We start from the raw sequence: 22,195 nt of genomic DNA on the forward strand, positions 1-22,195 counted from the left end.
GGTACAAGTACGCTGATGCCATAGAAACAGGCATAGAATCACAAGAATCTAGTTTTGAAAACACTGATATAAATGAAACTCTTAACATTTTTACGAATATTATTACATACGCGGCAGAAACACATATAGGAAAAACTAAAATATTAAGGAAACACAGACCTCTACCATGGTGGAATACGGAATGTCAAAATGCAATCAAGCAATATAAAGCATCTTTTAATAAAATGAAAAAACATAGTAACACAACTAACATAACTGAATACAAAAAACAGAGAGCACATGCTCGATATATAACAAAAAATGCTCGAAAAACCAACTGGAGGAAATTTGTCTCAAATATAAACAGTACAACACCTTTATCTACAGTCTGGGCCAATATTCGTAAAATATCAGGAAAAAACAAATTTTACCAAGTGCCTTTTATTACTCATAATACTAATATAATAACAAAACCTAATGAAATAGCTGATGCTTTTGCTACATACTTCGAAAAAAACTCCAGCAATAGCAACTATTCCGAAGAGTTTATACAACACAAAATCATCACAGAAAAACAACAGCTCGATTGTGAAGATAGAGATAACAGTTCCTTCAATATCCCTTTAACCTTAGATGAACTTAACTTTGCCCTTAATACTACAAAAAACTCTGCTCCTGGACCCGATAATATACCTTTAGTATTCTTGGAAAAACTGCCAGACAATGCAAAGTGTACTCTTCTAAAAATGTTCAATCGAATATGGTTAAATAATGTCTTTCCAACCTCCTGGAGTGATTCAATAATTATACCTATTCTCAAACCTAACAATGCACGAACTAAAATTTCCTCATATAGACCCATCTCTCTCACCAATGTAATGTGCAAAGTCATGGAAAAAATAGTTAATAAAAGATTGCTATGGATATTAGAAGAAAATCACCTCCTGGTTAACGAGCAAAGTGGATTTCGACAAAATCGAACTACTACTGACAACCTCATTGATTTAGAATCTGAAATTCTTGAATCTTTCGCAAACAAACAGGAAACTATTGCAGTATTCATAGACATTACAAAAGCATTTGACACAGCATGGCGTTACGATATTATCAGATCATTACACACTTGGAATATTAGAGGTAATATCATTAATTTCATTTCAAATTTCCTTAAACAACGCAATTTTCAAGTAAGAGTCAATCACTGCACATCTTCAATAAGACTTCAAGCAAATGGCATCCCTCAGGGGTCTGTAATAAGCGCAACGTTATTTTTAATTGCCATTAATAATATTATAGCATCAAACTCCAGCTTAGTTCATGGCAGATTATATGCGGATGATCTGGTATTAGTATCTTCAGGAAAAAACATCTCATCAGTACAGCGTCACTTACAAACCTCACTTCAAGAACTCGAAAACTGGTCGAAGAAAACAGGATTTCAGTTTTCACTCAGCAAATCGAAGTGTTTGTTATTTTCAAAGAAACGTGATCCGAATAAACCGCAACTAAAATTATGTAACCAAATCCTGAATTATGCCGATGATATTAGGTTTTTAGGGATGATTTTTGATACGAAACTCACATGGAAAAAACACATTCTACAAATAAAAAAAACATGCCAAAATGGAATTAATCTTATGAAAACTCTCTCTAATAAAAACTATGGAGCTGACTATAACTGCCTAATCCATATTTATAAAACCCTAATTAGATCTAAAATAGATTACGGTTCCATAGTATATGCATCTGCGAAAGAATCCTTATTACACCACCTTGACGTAATCCAAAATACGGCATTAAGAATAGCTACAGGAGCATTTCGGACCAGCCCAATAGAAAGTTTACGAGCAGAAACTGGAGAGCCATCACTTGAACATAGAAGGATGCACTTAACTCTCACATACGCATTTGCTGCTAATTCTAATCCAAACAATCCATCTAGAAATAACATATTCACTGATCGTTTTAAAAACCTATATACTGAAAATAGGAACATGAAACCGCCATTCTACGAAAGAGTTAGGCAAACCCTTAGGACTTTACAAATTCCGATACCAAATACCTATTCCAACTTCATAGAAATTCCTCCTCCTTGGACATTAAGCATTCCTCAATCCGATACATCCTTAAATATCTTTAGAAAGAACGATACTCCACACTCCTTAATAAAAAATACTTTCATCAACAAACTAACAAAATTTTCTAAGTCCTATCATATATATACAGACGCTTCTAAAACATCTACTGGAGTTGGGGCAGCTGTCATTACTCCAAATAGTACACTTGAGTATAAACTACCATCCTTAAGCTGTATACATACTGGCGAGCTATACGCCATCTATCAATCTCTCGTTCATATTAACTCCAGTAATATATCCAATGCTCTTATAATTACCGATTCCCTCAGTTCCATCCATACCATTAACCAACTGTACACGAAGCATCCAATTGCTCTCCTAATTAAAAAAGAACTAGCTACCATTCAAAACAACAACCATATTGTACAATTCCTATGGGTTCCTTCACACATTGGCCTCCAAGGAAATGAAGCGGCGGATCGGACAGCCCAACAAGCCAGGGACAGTGAAACCGCGAGTGAAGTGAGAGATGTAGTTCTTAATGATTTAAAATCATTTATTAAAGTGAAAGTCGAAAACCTGTGGCAAAACCAGTGGGACAGTTCAACTTCAAAACTTCGCGAAGTGAAAACGTTTGTAAAACCGTGGAAATCTCAAATTCACAACAGAACTCACCATGTCATTGTTACTCGCCTTCGCCTAGGACATACCCGACTTACCCACGGACACATAATTGGTCACATTAATCCCACTTTATGTGAAAACTGTAATATCCCACTAAGTGTTAAGCATGTACTTGCAGAGTGTCCAAAATACCAGTTGCAGAGACAGAACAACCACATCCTCGGATCAACAAGTGAAATCTTAGGAGAAAATTGTAAAATTGAACACTTGGTAAAATTCCTTAAAGATATCAATGTATTTAACAAAATCTAACATATGTAAATAAATTACCTTATGTATATGTATATGTCGCTAATAACCTCCGAGGTTGATGCGACTATTTTGTAAAATAAAAAAAAAAAAAAAAAAAAAATTTCCACAGGGTGTTCCGAACTTTAAGAAAAAACACAGTATGATTGTTACACCCGGTATAAAAAGACATTTACCTGTCTAGCAACAATATTATTACACCTATATTCTTAAATAATAAGGCTATAACATACTAAAAGAATCACTCAAATCGGACAAGAGGCTTAGGAAATTCGAGACATCAAACATGTCAAATTTTTAAGGTGTTCGGCTAATTTTGACGGTGTGTGTATTACGGTTATAAATAATATTATTTAACAATAAATTTTACAAAAAAATATTTAATTTTTATTTAAAATCAAATGTATGCATTGTTAATTGTTCTTGAGGTATGCTTAGGTATATTTTTTGTGACAATTACTTTTCTTGACTAAACCCTACAAGGCTACAAATATTATAAACTTATAATTATCAAATATGTTAAAATAAAAATAAGTCTGTCAATTTTAATGGGTTCATTATAATATATAGCTATAAATTGATAAAATTTGATATTTGATAGTTGCATCTTAGATTTCAGACCATGCAGAAATTTTTATTAATAATACCTTTGTTTTATGATTACTTAATGAAAAAATAATAAAAAAATGGGTGCCGGTTTCAGATTTTTAATTCCAAACAACTTTTCATAATAACAGTTTTTGATATTGTGAAATACTGTAAAGCGGGATTTATAATTTTTGACATAACTGCTATAAAATTGATAATAAAAAAATGTGGTTCCAGGTTACGTAGACACAATGTATAATGTATATTATTTATTTTTAGCACACAAGCAAAACTCTCGGACAGGCCGATTTTTAAAATAATCATAGTATATTATAGCATCAATGTTTCGAACTTTACGCGATCCCTCTTCAAGTGGCAGACATAACTTTGATTTTTGTAAGTAGGAAAGTGCATCATGTGGCATATCATTAAAAAGCTTTTCAAATATTGATTACAAAAATGTAAAGCAGTTAATTCCTTTTTAAGAGCGTAGGCTCAAACTTTCGGTCGAATTATATTTAAATCTATTATTTTTTTTCGAATCCTGAGAAAACTAATAAGTATTTTTGAAAAATTTTAACGCAGAATGAAAGACTACATAATTACCGAGGACCAAAAGTCCCTATAATAAACAGAAAGTTTCTTAATAATATTTTTAAAATTAAAAATTACACTAAATTTTCTCTTTTTTCACCCCTGTAACTCTTTAAAATAAACATAGCAGTACTCAGGGAACTTTGACCCTCGATAATACTGTAATATTTTATTCTGCGTTTAAATTTTTCAAAAAAAAACGTATTACTTTTCTCAGGATTCGAAAAAAAAAAAATGAGTAAATTCGAAAAAAATTTGACCGAAATTTGGCGCCTACGGTCTCAAAACCAATTAAAGTATTATACATTTTTGTAATCAGTATTTCAAACGCTTTTAAATGAGATGTCACATGATGTTCTTTCCCATTTAAAAAAATCAAAGTTATGACTGTCACCTAAAGAGGGATCGCGCAAAGTTATATCGCGCTAAAAATAATAAGCATAATTTAAGAAAAATCGAAACACATGATTTTCAAATAAAAAGAGTTATTTTTCTATGGCCGTACTAAAAGAGCCACGTTCACGCACGCATTTCGTTTCCGAAAGTTGCACTTTCCCGCACGGCGTGCGTGAAAGTAAAATACCTTGTAATATGGCATTATAATATATTTAATATATTATATACATGCAATAAACTAATATTTAGATTACGAGGAAAACGAAAAGCCCTAGATACAAAGTTTACTACTTTTTAAACAATTAGAATAATTGAAATAAAAATATAATAAACAATATTTTAAATCCAAGACTTTTCGTTAATAAACTGCTTTCTGGCTGCATCCCATATCTCCGGATTTTACAATATATAATCACATAGAGACGACGAAATAGGAGAAAGCAAATAGAGGACACTTAGGCCACGCATTTACCTTCTCTTCGTCTAGGAAAAGGACCGAAAGACAGTTTCTAAATACTCACAAATTGAGTAAAAATGAAAAAGATAAAAAAGGGTTCAAGGCAGGTTTTGTTTATATTCGATTCAGAGTTGGACTACCGTCTCCATATAGTAACTATTTCAGCATCCTTATGCATCATCAGTGAAGATTATGCAGTCACAACTCTGAAGGGAATACAAACATTCTGCCTCTTTTAAAGCAAACCATCGCGATGCGATGAACCCGCCTTTTGAGACGCAATACAGCGACATCTCTCGTATTACGAGGAAAACGAAAAGCCCTAGATACAAAGTTTACTACTTTTTAAACAATTAGAATAATTGAAATAAAAATATAATAAACAATATTTTAAATCCAAGACTTTTCGTTAATAAACTGCTTTCTGGCTGCATCCCATATCTCCGGATTTTACAATATATAATCACATAGAGACGACGAAATAGGAGAAAGCAAATAGAGGACACTTAGGCCACGCATTTACCTTCTCTTCGTCTAGGAAAAGGACCGAAAGACAGTTTCTAAATACTCACAAATTGAGTAAAAATGAAAAAGATAAAAAAGGGTTCAAGGCAGGTTTTGTTTATATTCGATTCAGAGTTGGACTACCATCTCCATATAGTAACTATTTCAGCATCCTTATGCATCATCAGTGAAGATTATGCAGTCACAACTCTGAAGGGAATACAAACATTCTGCCTCTTTTAAAGCAAACCATCGCGATGCGATGAACCCGCCTTTTGAGACGCAATACAGCGACATCTCTCGTATTACGAGGAAAACGAAAAGCCCTAGATACAAAGTTTACTACTTTTTAAACAATTAGAATAATTGAAATAAAAATATAATAAACAATATTTTAAATCCAAGACTTTTCGTTAATAATTGCTGTATTGCGTCTCAAAAGGCGGGTTCATCGCATCGCGATGGTTTGCTTTAAAAGAGGCAGAATGTTTGTATTCCCTTCAGAGTTGTGACTGCATAATCTTCACTGATGATGCATAAGGATGCTGAAATAGTTACTATATGGAGATGGTAGTCCAACTCTGAATCGAATATAAACAAAACCTGCCTTGAACCCTTTTTTATCTTTAATATTTAGATATTATTTATTAATTTATTTCAAATTTATCTTATTGTGTTCATGTTTTAATGAAATTAGCGCGATTATTTTATTCATAGGAGATTCTGACCAATAGAAAGCTACAGAAATCTAAATTAAACTGATTATTTCATTCATAAGAGATTCTGACCAATAGAAAGCTACAGACATGCAAATTAAGGTGATAATTTTTGATAATCTCCCGTCGTTAAGCATATTACGTCAGATGCCCTTCGTTGCTACGAAAAAATACATTCAGTGACATTAATGACAAATGTTTTAAAAATTATAAAAGTGATGACTTTCAACCGTCAAATACATATTTATAACAACTGTGTGTTTAATTTCACTAATTGGTACTTACATATATAAATTACAATAAAATTTTGGTTTTGAACAGTTTTATTCATGAAATAATCGCAACAAATTGCACTCGAACTCTAAAATTAATATAGAATTTTTGCCCTCGTGACACTTTGACATAATTTCACTCGCCTTCGGCTCGTGAAATTAAAACTGCCAAAGTGACACTCGGGAAAAATTCAATAATTTTAGAGCTCTTGTGCAATTACTACTGATAACTTTTTTGATAATTGCCCGTCGTCAAGCATATAACGTCAGATGCCCTTCGCTGCTACGAAAAAATACATTGAGTGACATTAATGACAAATGTTTTAAAAATTATAAAAGTGATGACTTTCAACCGTCAAATACATATTCATAACAACTGTGTGTTTAATTGTACTAATTTGTACTTACATAAATAAATTACAATAAAATTTTGGTTTTGAACAGTTTTATTCATGAAATAATCGCAACAAATTGCACTCGATCTCTAAAATTAATATAGAATTTTAGAGCTCTTGTGCAATTACTACTGATAATTCGATGAAATAAAATTATTTTGACATAATATTTAAAAGTCAGATCAGTAGGCAATTACAATGGTTTTGAATCATTGGTCATGAAAACCAATATCGTCGTCGTGGTAACCCATTATATTGAAAGTTTGGTTTTGACAACCTTGTCAAAGAATTAATTTGTGTATTTTCACTTCCAAATAAAAATTGATATAACTCTATTTTTTGTGGTTTTTACCAAACATACGGTCCTAGAAAAAATATTGTTCCTAACTCATGCGGAAAGTGTCTTCCCCGCACTCGACAGCTTGCCCGAACTCCGCTATCGCGTCGTTCGGGTCAACGGCAGTCTCGTGCGTGAAAGTATCACTTTCCGCACTAGTCTGTCGTGGACCTGTTGGGAAAATTTTCCTAACTAGTGCGGAAAGTGATACTTTTACGCACGAGACTGCCGTTGACCGTTGTAAATCACAAATTAGCTGATCGTATTTTTATAATCTATGCACCGAGGCACCCCAAATTAAAAAAAAGAACATCAATTTTAGTTGATTAGAACCGGATTTATTGCGACATTTGTAAATGTGTAGTTGTGAATTCATTTTTCGACAGTAAAATTATACAATCGCTTTCCTTTAAAACCTTGCATTTTTGGCGCATTATGGACGTCTCACTTTTAGAAGAATCGTTTTGATTTTTTTTGTTTATACTTGAACATCTATTCTTTTAAATGTTACTTTTTAAGTTTCCTTATGTTTATAAACAAAGCCACGGTGAATTTTTGAAAAAAAAAATGGTTAACTCGGGTCTTAAGGGACTTAGGGCATTATTTTTTTTTTGTTTTAATTTGTATAAAAATTCCAACATGTCAAATAATAGTATATTATTCAACGAGCATGTAATGATAGCTATTACTCACGAGTGTCGTAATTCATCAGAGTGAGTAATAGCCATTACATGCGAGTAGAATACTATACTTTTTCTACGACCTTTTTTATTTTAATTAGTAAAAAATTTAATTATCAACTACTCGAGATTTAAATTATAATAATTTACAAGAATACCTAAATGCTATTTACCCTCAGTACGTGGCTGAATAATTGGTTGCCTACTATTACCAAATTATTATTTATTGTAAAAATACAACTAGAAATAGTCAGTATAAATTGTATTCGTTTCCGAAAAATTATAAGCTTAAATTTGTACCTACTGTCAATTAATTTAATAAATAGGAAATGGCTATTTTCGGTGGACGTATTTCAATAGTTATAATGTATATTTACATTTAACTGTAATATTTAATATAATAATATATAACTATAAATTTAAAGTATAACTATACATAATATATTATAACATATTTAACACAATATAACTTGAAAAATAAACACAATATTAGTTATAAATTCCAATTAACATAAACAAAATGAGCTAATGTCACTGTCACTAAAATAAATGATAAACGTCAAAATTTTTAGTAAACAAGATATAAACGTAAAAAATATACTGACATTGTTACAGATAAAATTCCTTTAAAAATTTTTCGAAGTTAATTATTGATATACATTACAATAATTATTGTATTAAATAAACAACTTTAAGTAATTTTATTTGTAGTTTATATACGATTAATATTAAAAGTGGCATGCGTCACTTGAATCTAACTTCAGCCCGTGAGTAATGACATGTGAGTAACTTCAGCCCGTGAGTAATGAATTATTACTCACGGGTACAGTAATGGGTGCTATTATCTATGAAAAAATAGCGAATAATGAGCATGTTATTAAACGGTCGTAGAAAAAAATATTAACTTCCTAAATGTTAATGCGTCGGAGTTATTCTAATTGTTTATAAGCTTAAAATCATACCACTTTTTCAAAAATATTTTACAATGTTTAGCATACATTTTTTAACCATTAATGATTCAGTTTAATAAAATGATCCTTGTTCTTTAATTTGGCGCCTTTAGAATTTATGTAAACCTAAGAGTTTACGCATAATGACGTTGTAGATAAAAGCTTTTTGGGAAAAACAAATGCAATTTTGCAATAACTATTAAGTGAACCTTCTTGAAATTTTAATAACACAATGCTTGTAACATTGTTCCTACTCTGACGCAAAATTAAAGTTTTTTGTTCATTTTCAGAAAAGTTATTATTCATTTTCAAATAATCGACTTTTGGAGCTATTTTCCTAATAACTAAGCAACAAATTAACATAAATAACTTTGCAAACTCCCATTTTAAAGAATTTTCTATGCTTCTTCAGAAAAATAGTGTCACTACTTCATATAATTTACCGGTCTCCACCTTTTGTATTTTAAATCAAACAGCGATTTTTAATTGTTTATATATTGTTTATAAGTTAAAAAGTACGGTAAATCTTTTGCATAATTTTTATATTGGATATTGTTGTAACTAAATTTACCCAAAGCAGTTATTAGATAGCTGTATCAACGGATGTCACGGGAAAATCCTTAGTTCTCTGGCCTATGATCCAATAATGAGTTCTGATGTCCACCGCAAAATTCATTGTAATTTGAGGTGTCTTCAAAAATTTTCCACCGGTGGCTTATTTTTCAATATTTTTCCTTGAATTTTTTTTTGAGTAATCTATGAATTGTATGCCCTTACGCCCCACCTTAAGGATAGCTATGACACGATTTTGATAGGCAAACCATGCTAGAAATATTTGTCTATGTATGATATTTAATAAAAAATATGTTTCATCCGGAAAGCAGATGGATACAGATCGACCTATATTCAGATCTAAGACTATAAGAAGTTTTTACTTCGATATGAGAGTTATTTAAAATAATAATTATTTAAATATTAATTGATAAACTTGTGACGCTTATAACGTCACGATATGTCTGCCTTTCTATATTTTCTCCCTAATTTCCTCAGACAAATACTATTTTTAATGAGAAATTAACACTTGTAGGTCGAACAAGCCATTCAGAGAATACGCCATTACATTGCCTTTCTGAGCACGTAAAGAAGAAATCTCTTCAATGCCGATGGGATCATTATTTCAAATCGTAAATTAAGTCAAAAACTGGTCGTTCATTCAAGATGGGCACTTCTATAAACGTATCTAAAATCTACTAGCTGTAAATTGACTCACATAGTTCGGAAAAATCGAGGTGATTTTTTTATTATGTACATTTATAAACAATTAAGTCGGATATTGGATTGGTTTAGATTTCCCCATTTGCCTCTAGACATCAAAAGCATTTTATTAAAATTATGCTGTAAATTTAAGGAAATTAAAACAAGACACATTTTTAATGTGGGAAAATGTTTAATATCTGACCTAAGCTATTTCGTTCTATGCTATGTTCAAAAATTTACAATATACAAGGTGTCCAGAATTTCTCCTCCTAGCTAGCGAATACCGGATATTCCTCAGACAGTTTAACCCAATTCACCTAGTCCGCAAATCCTTCCTTAAGGGAGATAGAGATCTTTGAAGATTGCCTTGTAATACTTCCACAACGCTTCAATTTAGAAACACGAAAACATGTACACTTATTTATCCTTCAGAGATGAATACCTATTCCTCTTCTTCTTCTTTTTGTGTAGACATGACTCTGTTTGGTTTTCAATAACTGACAATGACTAACAATGTGCCTCCAATCGCCGCGTTTAGGTCAATTGACGCCCTAGGCAATTCTATAGTAGCCGCCCTTCAAGCATGTACCATTTTTGCGAAAAAAAATTGCAAGCAGATTTTTTTATTTAAATAAGAACACATAAAAATTGTCATTCCAGTTCGATCACATCAGATTTCTTTCTTGATTTTTCTTTGGAAAAATCATCTATAATGTCGTCATAATTTATCGCCTTTGTTACGTCACTTTCTATGGACAAAATCGACAAATTATTAAGAAGTTCTTGCGTCATGCTTGATCGGAAATTATTTTCATGGCTATTTTCAATTCTTGACATTTTCGAAAATGACCTTTCAGCGGACATGTTGGTTGGCAACTGGGAGGCAAAAATAAATGCGCAAAGCAATATCAAAATTAGGGAAAAAATCTAACGAAAAAAACTATATAAAACATTTTTGTAGTTTATGAAAAATCAGAGAGATTCAATTTTTCATAAATCTTCTAGTTTTAATAAAAAAGAGATGGTAGGTGAAAAAAGACTTTTTTAGTGCATGCTCAAATCGGTGTATTCAACTTAAAATAACAGAGAGATGGTCGATTTTACGGGTATTATGCTACGAATACCTTTTGTAGCGCTTGAAAAGACCTTTAAAACGAGAAATGTTAAATGCCAGGTACATTCAAACTAAGCAAGATATGGTGCAAAAAACTTATGACTAATGTATTTTAAAGAAAAATCAGTATAAAATGAGAAATAGTATATACATATAAATATAGAAACAAATATATTTAACCCCTCATCCACCAGAATTGAAATGCATCTTTTTCCTTCTACAATACCTTCTACTATAGTATTATTTCTATATTCAAAATGTTGAAATGGTTTGGAGTTAAAATGAATGGTTTTTGAAAAGAATACGAACAAATTATAGAGCACATTTTTAAATTTCCTTAAAAATCTTCCTTTTTCTCCATGTAATTCGAACGTGATAAGAAATACTTAAAAAAATACCTTACAAAAATGTAGGTTTTCTTTTAGATAACAATTTTATTTTTCTTTCATTACTGTATCTCATTATCATTTTCGAGTTACATGGAGAAAAAGGAAGATTTTTAAAAAAATTTAAAAATGCTCTCTTTAATTTGATCTTATTTTTTTCAAAAACCATACATTTTAAACCCGTCCAACTTGTTGAACATGGAAATAACACTATAGTAAAAGGTATTGTAGAAGCAAAACGATGCATTTAAATCTGGTGGATGAGTGGGTTAAAATAAATATACTTCGCATTTTATCTTAAAATAAATTAGTCATCCTTTTTTGTTGCACCATATCTCGCTTAGTTTGAATGTAATAGAAATTAACATTGCGGTCGTTTTAAAGGTCTTTTCAGGCAGTACTTACAATAGATATTGATAGCATTATACCCTTAAAATCGACCATTTCTCTGTTCAACACACCGATTTGAGCATGCACAAAAAAATGTCCTTTCATCTACCATACCTCTTTTTATGTTATCACTAGAAGACTTATGAAGGAACGAATCTCTTTGATTTTTCATAACCTACAAAAATGTTTTATATAGTTTTTTTCGTTAGATGCATAATTTTTAAGGTATTCGCAAAAAACCGTCCGAAAAGGCGACATTTTTTAATGAAAATTGCAAATTTTCAACCACGAATAAGCCAAAAGGATTGAGTTTAAAAACATTATAGAACAGTGCGCCCGCTGCCTTTGCGGTGCTGCCGACGGCCCAATAATCCCTAAATTTACAACTTTTGTCCTTTTTGAATGAATAGTGTTAAGAAAATGCAATTTGTTTTCTAGAAATGAATGCCCACTTATATTCCAAACCAGTCGCACTCCGTAATGGAGTGGTACCTATCATGATGTAATGAAACCGAAGATATGACACCACGCAGCTCCTGGTGACGTCAATACGTGACGATTCCGAAATTTTGTCATTTGTTGTTTGTTTTCATGGTTTGTTTCTGCTATTTATATATACACTATACAGGTTGTAAGCTTTCAACGATTGTTATTAGTATTTTTATGTCATCGGGTTTGCAAATACAACATAATGAACACATTTTTGTTTATTAAAGTTAATAAAAAGGGTTTTGTTAAATGTATTCTATTTTTAATTTAACCCAAAAACTTATTAAAGCTTGAAAAGGAAGTACATATTAAGTTTATGTTGAAATTTAGTATTGACAAGAGCTCTGGATAATAGGTAAGAGACATAGAATAAATCATCTAAGAATCATAGCTACAACCTGCTATGCACAACTTCCAGTTCAAACAAGAAAGAAAATTGACAAAAAGGCAATCAAACGTTATTTGATTGGTTTAGACGAAGAAGATACAGAATTTTTGTTGAGGATGAGAATTAAGGTCACATTGGCAAGAGATGTTAAACATTTGGAAAAACTGGTTGTCAGAAACGGGTTCAATTGCCTCTACAATACCTCCTTATAGAAAATAATTCTAAAAATGACCATGATTATGTAGCTATTTCTCAATTAGAACAAAATGAGATAGATAATGAAATAATCTCACAGAATGGTGAAGATGACCATAAAAGAATCAGTAGATATGGAAACAGGAAGATATAACCTAAGAAATTGTGATCAAACTAAAAAGCCTTCACACAAATTTCCCCTGCAGAACAAGTTACAGTTGTGATGACCTAACCTCTAACGAAAATAAGATTCCACATCCTCCCAAAGACGGGACTGATGTAGATGCGAAAAACCTTTTTAATAACGGAAAGTGTTGAAATTTAGTAGGTATTAATATGGTTTTTCTCATTGTATTCAGTGAATGTCATATTAGTGTGTTAATAATTTTAATGAAAACATCACTATTTTAAGTGCATGCCTATGTTATCTTTAATAAATCCATAATTCACAAAAGTTTATATCCATTACTTTATCACTACGTTTCGTAAAAGGAAATTTAACATAAATAATCAGTAATTTTGTTACCAGAATGCTTCCACTCTTCATGTTATCCATGGGTTATTTCAAATTGGCGCCGCTAACTAGTCACGTATTGACGTCATGTGCAGAACCGAACGAATTTGAAACACTTTGGTGTCATATCTCCTAAATTTATTGTATCATGGTACCTATCTGACCCCCAAGCTATACCACCACCCCTCCCCATCGCAGTACATAACGAGTGATGAGGCATTGTACTGAACATTACCTTGGATGCCTTGGATAATGGGACGCCCTCTTTGTTACTTTCTGTCGTTAAGCCACCTGGTTTTGTATATAGCTTGACCATCAACAAATTGTGTGGATGTGGATGTCCCCGGTAAATTAGGTTCGGCTACAGTTTTGTTGGACTCATCATTATCATTGGGTAAAACAACATCACTTTTAACTTTTTTCAGAAATTGGCTAAGATAACCAGATTGTTTTTTGCCATTTCTTCTTTTTCGACGTTTCTTTTTCTATTTTGCGCCCCAGATAACTTTTTTAGATTCCATTTTATAGCTAAATCAAAATAATAATTTCTCAAAATTATGCCTTTGCAGTAATAATAGTACTGAGTACCAAATACAGGGTGTTTCATTGGGAAACGGAAATACTTTAATGGTGAATAGAGGTCACGGAGCCGGTTCTAGATATAGTACATTTTTTTGCCCTACCGACTTTTATAACCGAGTTACAGGGTGTTTTATCGATTTTGCCCATTTCTTTCCCAAGCCATAACTTTAGAACCACCCTGTATATTTTTTTGATATTTGGTACACATATGTCTCATTCAAAACCCAAACGACCGACATACTAACCATAAGAAAAATCCAGGTCCGGATTAACAAAAAATTATAAAGTAATTATGACCTTAAACAACACCCTGTGTTTGAAATTATGAAAATCTGTTTGCATATTTGAAAAGAGCACAAAAAAGTAAGTTTAATGGTTCGCTTCAATTTTTCGGCCAGATAATTTTATGACTTTCATTTTGAAATTATATTGAATTTTTTAAGAACTTTGACATTAAAAAGCAGATATTATTAACTTTTAGTTATAAATTATTAAAGTTAATGAATAAATACTCATTTTAAAAATAATCAATACTTATTTACCACATTGGAACGACCCAATTACTAATGACAAGAAAAATTCAGGTCCGGATTACGAAAAAAATATAAAGTAATTGTGACCTTGAAACAACACCCTGTATATTGAAATTTTGAAAATTTGTTTGTGTATTTTAAAAGAGCATAAAAAACTGCGTTAAAAGGTGCATGTCAAATTTTTGCGCAGATAATTTAATTACGGCAATTTTGAAATCATATTGATTAATTCTGTCAAGGTCACAAGAAGCTACCAGAAAAATGAAGAACAATCCCAATGTACTTAGAAAATCTATTCGAAATATTTTAAAACGAGCAAGGAAATGCATCGAACAAAATGGCGGACATTTTGAGCAACTGTTATAGTTCAAATATTTTTAATTTATGTTAAATTGTTGAATTGTAACGAATTTTTGTTTTATTAGATATAGCAGTTTTTTAAATTCTTTACTAAATCATTAAAATATCTCAATTCTCGCAATTCTAATTTTTAATGATGTGCATATAGCTACAAATCCAGAGAATATATGAAGCCAGCGTAGTAAATAAGTATTAAGTATTTCTAAAATAAGTATTGATTCATTAACATTAAATTATTATTAAAAGTTAACAATACCTGCTTTTTAATCTCAGAGTTTTATAAAATTTCAATATAATTTCAAATTGACGTAATTAAATCAACGGCGAAAAAATAAAAATAAGCCTTTAACCACAGTTTTTCATTCTCTTTTAAAATGCTCAGACCAATTTTTAAAATTTCAATATACAGGGTGTTGGTTCAAGGTCACAATTACTTTGTATTTTTTTCTTAATCCGGACCTGTATTTTTCTTGTCATTAGTAATTGGGTCGTTCCAATCTGGTAATTAAGAATTGATTATTTTTAAAATGAGTATTTATTCATTAACTTTAATAATTTATAACTAAAAGTTAATAATATCTGCTTTTAAATGTCAAAGTTGTTAAAAAATTCAATGTAATTTCAAAATTAAAGTCATAAAATGGTCTGGCCGAAAAATTGAAGCGAACCATTAAACTTACTTTTTTGTGCTCTTTTCAAATATGCAAACAGATTTTCAAAATTTCAATATACAGGGTGTTGTTTTAAGGCCACAATTACTTTATAATTTTTTGTTAATCCGGACCTGGATTTTTTTTATGGTTAGTATGTCCGTCATTTGAGTTTTGAATGAGACATATGTGTACCAACTATAAAAAAAATATACAGGGTGGTTCTAAAGTTATGGCTTAGAAAAAAATGGGCAAAATCGATAAAACACCCTGTAACTCGGTTATAAAAGTCGGTAGGGCAAAAAATGTACTATATCTAGAACCGGCTCGGTGACCTCTATTCACCATTAATGTATTTCCGTTTCCCAATGAAACACCCTGTATAATTTTATATTATCTGGTCGATCTGTACCCATCTGCTTGCCGGATGAAACATTTTTTTATTAAATTTCATATATAGACAAACATTTCTAGCATGGGTTGCCTATCAAAATCGTGTCTTAGCTATCCTTAAGGGGGGGTATTTTTTTAAAGTATTGTAGAATTATTTTATTTTTAAATTAAATAGGCATATTCAAAAACCATTCAAGGAAAAATATTGAAAAATAAGCCACCGGTGGAAAATTTTTGAAGACACCTCAGATAACAATGAATTTTGCGGTGGACATCAGAACACATCATTGGATCATAGTAAATAAAAATTCAAAAAGATTTTATTAGCTTATGCATTTTTCGAGGTAACTCTATCGGGGTTTTATAGTTTTATCGACTTTTGACTTTTTGATATCACTCAGAAATCAAAACAACAAATTTTTTGCAAAAAAAGGTGAAAATTAACATATATTTATTATTTTTAAACCAAAAATCAGCATAAAACAAAAAATATCTCGACAGCGTTACCTCAAGGAATGTCTAAAGAAAATATATACGAAATTCCAGATGGGTCCGTCAAGTAGTTTTTGAGTTACAATGTCTATTTTGAAAAAAGCAGTTTCGGGGAAAAAGGTTTAAAGTATTGTCAACTTTTATTTCCAATTTCTTTTTTGTCAGTCAAATCGTAAAATGATGCACACCGGAACATCTTTTTGAATCGCGGCGTAATTTACAAAAGAAAATGAGAATAGCTGCTGCAAAATTTGCTGCAAAGCGAATCGAAGGTAGGGATATTCAATACTATCTCCCTATCTCCCTACCTTCGATTCGCTTTGCAGCAAGTTCGCGCCAGCGCGCTTGAGTGTATCGAACAACGGTCAGCAGCTGTTCTCATTTTCTTTTGTAAATTACTACGCGATTCAGAAACATATTCCGTTGTGCATCACTTTACGATTTGATAGACAAAATAAAAATTGAAAATAAAAGTTACGCGTTTTTTCAAAACTGCTTTTTTCAAAGACGGTAGACATTGTAACTCAAAAAGTACTTGCCCATTCCACCTTGAGTTTTGTATATATTTTATTTAGACATTCCTTTAGTCAATAGTCAATATTCATCCCCCTACCGAAAAAGTCAAACCCACAACACTGCAATAAGTTCCGTCTGATAAGCCTTATAAGTCATGCAGTAAAAGTCCTATTAAAAATCGTACATAATCGTATCTATAGAAAGTGCGAAACAATCATCAAAGACGATTTTTGCTTATGCGAGGATTGTTGCATGTCGGGATTTTGGCCTGTCGGGATTCTGGTGTGTCGGGATTCTGGCGTGTCGGTGTTTTGGCTGTCGGGATTTTGGGCGTCACCGCTAGGCATCACACTATCTAGCTACGGAAAGCTCGAAACAGAAGTGGTAGATCAGGTGAATAAAGCAAACAGAGCCACATGTTTCAAAGGCAGAATTTACAAAACAGTCATAAGACCAATAATGACAGCATCATTCTTTTTGCCTTATCCCTATGCGGGGTCGGGTTCCCTAATTGCATTTCTCCACACAATTCTATCTTGGATCATATCAGTATTAATTCCCTTTACCAACATGTTCTGCCTAATCTTCTCCCCCAGGTCTTCTTTGGTCTTCCTCTCCTACTCCTTCCAGGAATCTGCACTTCAGCAATTCTTCTAATTGTGTGATTAACGTCTCGACGTTGAACATGACCAAACCATCTCAACCTATACTCTCTCATTTTGACATCAATTGGTACCACACCTAGGCTTCCCCTAATATACTCATTATTAATTTTATCCTTTTGGACTAGAAACTCTTCTGGGACTACCGAGGCAACTTTCCAGAAATAAATTGCATGACAGGGCCGTCAGTACTAGAAAGCGAGGTGAAAGCGCTTTAAAACAGTCTAAGAATGGTAAAGCCACAGGTCCGGACGAAATACCCGTCGAACTTATTAAGGTGATGAGTGAAGTAAGCACGAAGGAGTTAACTGAACTGTTCAACGCCATATACGATTCAGGTAAAATCCCAGAGGAATGGCTATTGTCAACGTTTGTAACAATACCAAAAAAACGATCTGCGAAAACGTGCGAAGATTTCCGGACTATCAGCCTTATGAGTCATGCATTTAAGATTTTTCTTAAAATCATACATGCCAGAATTTACAAGAAATGCTAGGAAAATGTCGGTGAAATGCAATTTGGATTCCGCGATTCCATGGGTACACGTGAGGCACTTTTCACCTTACAAGTTCTACTTCAGAGATGCCGCGATGTTAGTTGTGATGTCTATGCTTGTTTTATTGACTACGCCAAGGCATTTGACCGTTGCCAGCACCAGAAGATGGTCACCGCCCTACAAAGAGTAGGATTAGATGATAAGGACATTCGGATCGTCATGAATTTATACTGGAACCAGCGTGCTCAAGTCAAGGTCGAAGACCAGTTGACCGACCAAGTGAAGATCATGCGAGGAGTACGGCAGGGCTGTGTGCTCTCGCCGACTCTTTTCAATATATACTCTGAGGAAATTTTTACTGAAGCCCTCACAAACCTAGAGATGGGAATCCGAGCGAACGGTGAATATATCAATAATATCCGCTACGCCGATGACACTGTATTACTAGCAACCAGCCTAAATGATCTACAGGCCTTACTAGACCGTGTGAGAACTGTGAGCGTAACATACGGACTGAACCTTAATATTAAGAAAACTAAATTCATGGTTGTCAGCCGTGTACATTTAGATCCCGGAGCACTAATGGCAGATAGCGAAGAGATCCAGAGAGTCGACAGATTCACTTACCTCGGAACTAGCCTCAACTCACAATGGGACCACGCTCAAGAGATTAGATCCAGAATTGAAATGGCACGGTCTACATTTATTAAGCTGAGATCCTTGCTGTGCTGCAGTGATCTCAGTTTGGGAACAAAGATGCGGATAGTGAGGTGCTACGTTCTTCCGGTGCTACTGTATGGAGTTGAAGCCTGGACACTGACGCAAGCCACTGAAAAGCGGATTGAAGCCTTCGAGATGTGGATCTACAGGAGGATACTAAAAATATCTCATACGTGGACCATGTCACCAACATTGAGGTCCTACAGCGCATGACAAAAGAAAAAGAAGTGTTTAATTTAGTAAAACAACGTAAGCTTGAGTACGTTGGCCACGTGATGCGGAACGAAGAAAAATATCGAGTTCTTCAACTCGTCATGCAGGGCAAAGTATTTGGCAGGAGAGGACCGGGACGCCGTCGTATCTCGTGGTTGAAAAACCTCCGACAATGGTTTGGGATAACCTCCGCGGAGCTGTTTCGCAGAGCAGTCAACAAAACAATGATAGCATTGATGATCGCCAACATCCGGACCGGATAAGGCACTGAAGAAGAAGAAGAAGAAGAAGTTGTAACGGTCACGTTACGAAATTAGCTCTTTAATTATTATTCTAATTATTTTCCCTCGGTCTCTCATTTAAATTCTCTAATTTCTCGTATAGGCTACTGAGGTGACGTCATACCTCGGTGATGGAACGTACTATGTACGCCATCTATCGAGAATTATTTCGTGTTCTGAGAGAGTTTGACGTTTACCTTGTCAGAGAAACGGATAACGGATCTCACTCACTGGTCACTCGACTTTTGTGCCCGGAATAGGTCGGTCAGCTGTGTAAGCTGCAGTACCCGAAATGGCGGGTTGATAATTTCAATTTTAGTTAGTAAAGCCTTTTAGTTCACCAGTGAGAGAAAAATACTCCTTGTTTTCTGGAGTAGGGATTGAAGTACTTCGATGGAACCTCACTAAAATCAATCCGGTAAATAGTTAAATCCATATATTTTTTGTTTGACATACAGAGGTTAGTGACTGCATGTTAAATTATTTTTACATCTAATACAATATTTCTTCCAATTCAGTATTTATAGTAAATTTATTAGTGAATTTAGTATCTTTGATTCCTTCCCATATTTACAGATCTACTTTTAGCTATTTATCTGTAGGTATCTTTGATATCTGTATATTTTATTGCAACATCTAATAAGTATCCTATAATTATTTTAAAGAAATCATATTTATTCTTTACTGTAATTTGAAATTGTCACATATTTCGCTCTGAAGGTCAAATTTGGTCATGTACTATCCAATAATGAAAGTTTTTCTTGTATGTTAATGGCCCTTTTTTACATTAAAATCTATATTAAAAACCACTTCTTAGTTTCTCTTTTTTCTCCTTTGACTTTTTCTTAGACTTGGCATTGAAACTAAGACTGGGAAATATTTTTTTTAGCCTTTTGGGGAAATAATATAAAGCGACATGAGAAATCATAGACCCTCACCCACCTGAGAGGAACCTATTCCGGCTACATAGTCAGTCACCTGGGAGCAAGCGAAGCGTTCCAGCTTCATTTTCTGTCTACAGCTGTGCTTACAGGAAGCATGGTTTGGCACTATCCTCGTGCTCATTTTCTGGGAACCTTTTGGTTATACATTTGAGGAATGGATTGGTTTGGGAACACTCAGTTTGGTGATTTGAGTAACTTTTGTGTTCTATATTTCGGACTTTTGGTAATGCACTATGTTTATTAATTATTTTTTTCAGATTTAGCGTACCTTTGTTTTTATATGACATATTTGTATATTATTGTATTTGGTTCCCAAACTTTGTATCTACGGTAACTTCTTGTGCACAGGAATAAGCCTAGAGAAAATTAGGTTTTTAATACTTTATTATTGCTTTGATATTGGTTTATGTAATTCGGGTAAATTTATTTTGTAATATTGCTTGCTTGTTTCCCAAATATTTTATTGTTATTCGCTTTATTCCATTTGTTCGGTTAATTTAGGTCATCGTCGGTATTTATCTCAACTTCATTTCTATAACTTTCATTCATTGTATATTTAACTTTGCTTAGTTCATTTAGTATTTTCCCTTAGTTAGGCTCATGCCTATTTATATATATTTATTTGCATTATTTTCATCTTCGTCGGTTTCAATTCAGTTGTACGTAGCAAGCGTACTATAACCATTTGGTAGAAGACTCATGTTAGTTGTACCCTATATGTAAGAGGTATTTATATAATTTTGTAATAGATAACATTATTGTAGTTATCTCAAATATAACTTTTTGTATAACTTATGTCATTTTAGAGTCACATGATATGCACTTTGTGTAACTCAGAGATTGTCAACGATCTAGTAGTTATTTTTAATAAATATTTACTTATTTTGTATATCAATTATTTTATTACTCCTTTATGTTCATTAATACAGGTTTGATATATCTAATATTTGACAGCAGTGTAAGATACCTGGGAAAATGATTGAAGATCATTTTCATGGCGCCCATGATTTGTTAGATTTATTTATCTTGTTCGTCTTTAGAAATTATTCATCTTCATTCCTTTTCAGTACCTTATTCTTATTTTATTATTTCACCTTTTAGTCCTCTTTACTATCCACTTAGAGCTACTGTTCTTCGACAGGCATGCAAACGAGCCGTATCCATCCTTGAGTGTCAAGTTGTTCTCTTGTATCTCTTGCTAGCCAACTCTATTCAGTTTGCCTCTGTCTCTCCATACTTCTACCGCTATCCCTATTATCCCTTCTAATCCCCCTTTCTTCAGTACTACTGCAAAGTAGTATATTTTTTGTTTTCCTACTTCGGCTTCAACGCTGAAGCCCCTTCATTTTTATTTTCATAATAGCCACAGTTACCAAGTTTTTCCCTTTTTTTTTCCTTACTTCTGTTGGAGTATATCCTTCTTTTTACTTTCACTCCAAAAGAAGTTTTTTTATTTTTGTTACAAAGTACGGGTACTAATTATTATGTATTTAAAAAAATCATTAAGAGGATCGGTACGTATTTTCGGCTGCAATGCTATTCAAATGGGGATTCATTTTTTTCGAATCCTGAGAAAACTAATAAGTATTTTTGAAAAATTTAAACGCAGAATGAAAGATTACATTATTAGCGAGGGCCTAAAGTCCCTGAGAACTTCTATAATGTTTATTTTAATAAGTTACAGGGGTGAAAAACTAAGAGAAAATTTAGTGTGATTTTTAATTTCAAATATCTCATTCAA

The 22,195-nt window shown here is 32.7% G+C and overlaps 1 long non-coding RNA gene across 1 annotated transcript; it reads left to right on the forward strand.

The window, feature by feature from the left end:
• Positions 1 to 19,758: 19,758 nt before the first annotated feature.
• On the forward strand, positions 19,759 to 21,343 carry LOC126892513 (uncharacterized). Its single transcript, XR_007700882.1, has 2 exons — positions 19,759 to 19,928; positions 20,400 to 21,343. It is a non-coding gene; the product is annotated as an uncharacterized LOC126892513 (long non-coding RNA).
• The last annotated feature ends 852 nt before the right edge of the window (positions 21,344 to 22,195 follow it).

Source organism: Diabrotica virgifera, chromosome 9 (genome assembly GCF_917563875.1).
Source record: "Diabrotica virgifera virgifera chromosome 9, PGI_DIABVI_V3a".
Taxonomy (NCBI): Eukaryota; Metazoa; Arthropoda; class Insecta; order Coleoptera; family Chrysomelidae; genus Diabrotica; species Diabrotica virgifera.